The following is a 5205-nucleotide window of genomic DNA, read 5'->3' as shown; positions in this document are numbered from 1 at the left end:
TAGCTAATTGCCTGGATTTACACATAGGATACTTTTTATCCGAACTGAACACTTCTGTGGGATAAAACAGGATTCACGATATAACCTAATTCCACGCGGGCAAAGCCGCGGTCGGAATGATATTTTTTTAAATAAAAAAATTGTTTAAAAAAAACACAAAATATATTGACGCATGTATTTATTTTTTGCACTCTATTATAATTGTAATTATTCATTACAAATATGAAATAATCAAAATAAAATAGCCAGAACAAAGTTAGGCCCTGGTAGGGTAGGTAGGCAGGTACAGCAATGTGAGACGAACACTGGCTTATTTATACCAATAATAATGTATTATAAACATTAAATTAAGTTTACTTTCTAACAACAAAAATACATAATATTAGCTAATGTGAAAGCGAATCAACCAATCATCCCACAAAAATGAAATGTGCACACAAATATTCATCCAAATCGGTTCATGTCATTAGGAGGAGTGACTGCAGCGCCATCTTCCGGGCCCAATTGTGTTTCCAGATCACCCAGGAACTCAATTTAATATACTTATACAAAATTTTTCGAAATGAAAACTCACATTACTATGTAAATATGAATATAAACATGTTTTATTACTAAGCAATTTCCCGCACAGGTGTAGTAAGTATAAATGAAATAAATATCAACATCAAATTCTTTATACAACATACTTATCTACCACCTTCTAAGAAATGTAATTCTTGAAATTATTTCGTATTTTTTTAAATATAATACTACTCCAATGAGCTCCTGTTCCATATTATGTCCGCCATACTTCCACTAAGTTCACCATGATTTTTTATTTCTTTGCACTTTGTTGCTTTTTGCTAAAAATGGAATCATGCGATAAAACCAGTAGAACGTTGATAACATACATTTTTGACTGAATAAAGGTACTTACGAAGGAGTGGGTTCACATTGTGAACAATCAGTGGGTTTATTTTCCTTCTGGATTCCGGATTTCTGAAAAGATTATCTATGCTATAAATGAAAAAATCTTACACATTCGTTATGTACTTAAAACAGGGGTACATATCAAACATCGTCTATAATACAATTATCATCAAATTTAAAATAAAACCAACTTACTTCATTAATTTGTTCCAATTGTAAGCATTCTTTTTCCTCCAACCTTTATGTTTCTTCTTCTTATTTTCTTTATTGTCCCCATTTGTCTCATTTTGTCTTATCGTGTTGTCACCCTTTTTTACGATTGCGCGAGCGACACAAGTTCCCCGTGTGACGGCCGTAGCGGGAATGACTCGTGCAGCGATCGGGGTAGGAAGGTACAGGGCGGCTCTCGCTATATTGGCTGGTCGCGCGCTAATTTCAAGTATTTCTTGTTTATTTCAAAACCATCGCATATTTCAAAATTCTAAATCGGTAGACGTATAGGTTGTATATTTTATAGTTAATATCCAAAAAGTCGTAACTTTACGTTTGTTATTTTGAAGATGCCAGAGATTATAAAAAAATAACAATGAGAACTTTGTATTTTTTTTCTATCGAGAAAATATCATGGAATCATGTTTCTAAAACGGTAGACGTATTGTGTTACTATTGAACTTTCTTGTCAAGAATTTTCATCACGACAACTTTAATAATATAAAAATTACGAAGGTTTAAAAAGGGCCGTAAATGTTAGAAAAATTAATTCATCACCTTAAGCTATTTAATAAAAAGCGCGGACTTAAAATTGAATAAATAATTCGTTGTTTCTAAACCATTTCTGCGCCATTGTCTAAAGCGTGCGACATTATTCTTTTATTTGAACTAAAATTAAACGTCAATCGATACGTCGCCTGCAGTGCCGTTGTAGTTATTTTAATTATCGGCAGGTCCTTGTATTTTCAAAAACATGTGTCTTTTGTAGGAATTTCTAATTTAGTCGCTTATTGTTGCTGCATTTCGGGAGAAACGTAAAACCAATAACGACTAACGAGGGAAAAAATTATGGACAGACTACAGGTCAGGGTATTTGTTATGTAGTCCATGTTACATTATATGCTTTAACTATAATGTATGCTTTCTTATTTGAAATGTGTGGGACTAGTGAACAAAATTTTTGGCTTTGGTCAATAAGATTTTCTTAATAATGTACATGTTTGTAAACGATGCATTCTATAGACTATTTATCTAAATACAACTATTTTTGCGGACGTCAATATCGACAATGTTGACTATGTTGTATGCTTATTCATTATGTGTATCACATTTTGTTTTGTATAACCTGAGATGAACATAATATAACGATCAAACAATATCTCTTTGTTAGATGTGCTCTAGTAAGTACAAGGAAATTCGAAAAAATCCAATTTCCGTCGCATAATAATATCAGCCACAGAAATTCTATTCAAAAACTTCAAACCGAAGCGGACATTGGTAACGACATACGAAATTACTCGAACGATTGACTGGAACACATTTTTCTGCATACCTAATGCTCACGGTGGAATATGCAAAACCAATGTCTTATAGTGGACTAGATGTCGCTCTTGAAATGGCATATTTATATAGATTTTTTATTAAGTAAAGTCCAACTAAATTGTTATCCTTATTTTTCATTATTTCTTTTTTCTCGTAGATTTCTTCCTTTCTTGATCCATTATTGTTAAACCGACACGTTTGCAGAGGCTTTAGCTTCGTAAACCCATATGGAAGGTGGTCATCAAGTGGTTTTCTGAAAAAAAAATTAATCATTATAAATATGAAATTAAATCCGTAAGTAAATCTGTGTCATGTAATCACGCTGTTACTTTATCTTTCAGGCTCACAGCACCGCAAGAAAAACTTTGCGCAAAGCACTACTATACGTCACGCTTGGGAGAGAACGTGCGGCATCCAGTACCATACAGCCATACGCAGAATAGTGAATTGCAAAAGTTTATCGCGTTGCATTGGCCAGTCTCATTCCGAAGACCCGATACGGTTTGACAATGCACATGCAAATTATACGCCGGCAAAGTGCATTACTGAACAGAAAGTTTAATGGGATACGCTACCTCAACTTCCGCGATCCTTGCAACAATTATTTTGGTATCGGTACCCCGTTCGCTTACTTTGTTCGCTGATAAATATTTATAGTTATTGTTAACCTTTGTTATATTCCAGAACTGAGTATGGATTCAATAGTAATGGGAAGCATTCAGCGGAGAAGACGTACCTAACTACCTACTTAATGTGAAAAGTATGAAAATAAAATCACGAAGAAATTAGCTATTTAATCTCCAAATACGATCTTAAATTGAGAGTTAATAGATAAGAGCTTTAAGAGCTTTCTAAATACATAAAAGTTTTCGGTTAATCCAAACAACATTTAGAGTTTATAAAAAGAAAAATATACTAATGAAATATTTCCCAAACAAAGTGGATAATCTCGCTGATCCAATATCATGAAATTAAGTTTTTAATTAATTTTCTTTTGGAATTCACGGCAGTTTGATTTTCTTCCCGCCCGGGGCTACTATCCCGGCTCAATATTGAGTTCCTTCGGGTTTATATAACCCGGATATTAATACGATATTTTGGTATTTATCGGAAATATTTTATGCTATTCTAGTATAATGACAGTATCGATAGCCTTTGCATAGTCCATACTAATATTATAAATGCGAAAGTAACTCTGTCTGTCTGTCTGTTACTCAATCACGCCTTAACTACTGAACCAATTTGCATGAAATTTGGTATAGAGATATTTTGATACCCGAGAAAGGACATAGGCCACTTTTTATTGCGAAATATGTACAATAATATTATTATGTAGTAGTTAATAATATCAAATCTTTTTTTATTTCTTACTTTTCCGTTTTTGAAGTCGGTTGTGTTTAACGCAGTTATTTTTATTTAATACTTTTTAGTGTATTTTTCAACACGAATCAAACGAGCCCAAACTCGATATAGTTGAGTCAATATATTACTGAGTTCCTATGGCCACCTTCCGATTCCATCATCAAATCAGCTTCATGTCATGATAATGTTTCATTGCTATCTTTACATACGTATACAAAATTTCAGCTCAATCGGTTACCGGGAAGTGAATCAAAGTTACTTGCTACATATCAACTTAGTCATCGAGTACAGACAAAAATGCTCATAAAATAAAAACTACTGGGCCTATTCGAAAAAACATACGGTGTACGGTGTACATACATAAAAAAAATATACCGGCCGAATTGATAACCGCATAAAATCGCATGGAGAGCTTAATTTTCATTAAAGGCTCTAATCGCACGGAAAGCTAAATTTTCACAAAAAAGCTCTAATCGCACGGAGAGCTTAATTTTCACAAAAAAACTCTCATCGCACGGAGAGCTTAATTTTCACAAAAAGCTTTAGTCGCACGGAAAGCTTAATTTTCACAAAAAGCTCTAATCGCACGGAGAGCTTAATTTTCGAAAAAGCTCTAATCGCACGGAAAGCTTAATTTTCACAAAAAGCTCTAATCGCACGGAAAGCTTAATTTTCACAAAAAAGCTCTAATCGCATTGAGAGCTTAATTTTCATCAAAAGCTCTAATCGCACGGAAAGCTTTATATTCACAAAAAGCTCTATTCGCACGGAAAGCTTAATTTTCACAAAAAAGCTCTAATCGCATGGAGAGCATAATTTTCACAAAAAGCTTTAATCGCACGGAAAGCTTAATTTTCACAAAAAGCTCTAATCGCACGGAGAGCTTAATTTTCGAAAAATCTCTAATCGCACGGAAAGCTTAATTTTCACAAAAAGCTCTAATCGCACGGAGAGCTTAATTTTCACAAAAAAGCTCTAATCGCATTGAGAGCTTAATTTTCATAAAAAGCTCTTATCGCACGGAAAGCTTTATATTCACAAAAAGCTCTATTCGCACGGAAAGCTTAATTTTCACAAAAAAGCTCTAATCGCATGGAGAGCATAATTTTCACAAAAAGCTCTAATCACACGGAAAGCTTAATTTTCACAAGAAGCTCTAATCACACAGAGAGCTTAATTTTAACAAGAAGCTCTAATCACACGGAGAGCTTAATTTTTATAAAAAGCTCTAATCGCACGGAAAGCTTAATATTCACTAAAAACTAATCGCATGGAGAGCTTAATTTTCATTAAAGGCTCTAATCGCACGGAGCTTAATTTTCACAAAAAGCACTAATCGCACGGAGAGCTTAATTTTCACAAAAAGCTCTAATCGCACGGAGAGCTTAATTTTCACAAGGA

At 33.7% G+C, this 5205-nt stretch overlaps 1 long non-coding RNA gene across 1 annotated transcript; it reads right to left on the bottom strand.

Annotated features, from left to right (window-relative positions):
• Positions 1 to 229: 229 nt before the first annotated feature.
• LOC149482977 (uncharacterized) lies at positions 230 to 1678 on the bottom strand. Its single transcript, XR_016316548.1, has 3 exons — positions 1105 to 1678; positions 917 to 978; positions 230 to 842 (listed from the first exon to the last, which is right to left on the bottom strand). It is a non-coding gene; the product is annotated as an uncharacterized LOC149482977 (long non-coding RNA).
• Positions 1679 to 5205: the final 3527 nt, after the last annotated feature.

Source organism: Colias philodice, chromosome 14, assembly GCF_061535455.1.
Source record: "Colias philodice isolate Cphi_HAF_F1 chromosome 14, ilColPhil1 Martin Lab GWU primary, whole genome shotgun sequence".
NCBI lineage: Eukaryota > Metazoa > Arthropoda > Insecta > Lepidoptera > Pieridae > Colias > Colias philodice.
Note: the sequence above shows the minus strand (reverse complement) of the source record. Positions and strands in the feature narration are given on the sequence as shown.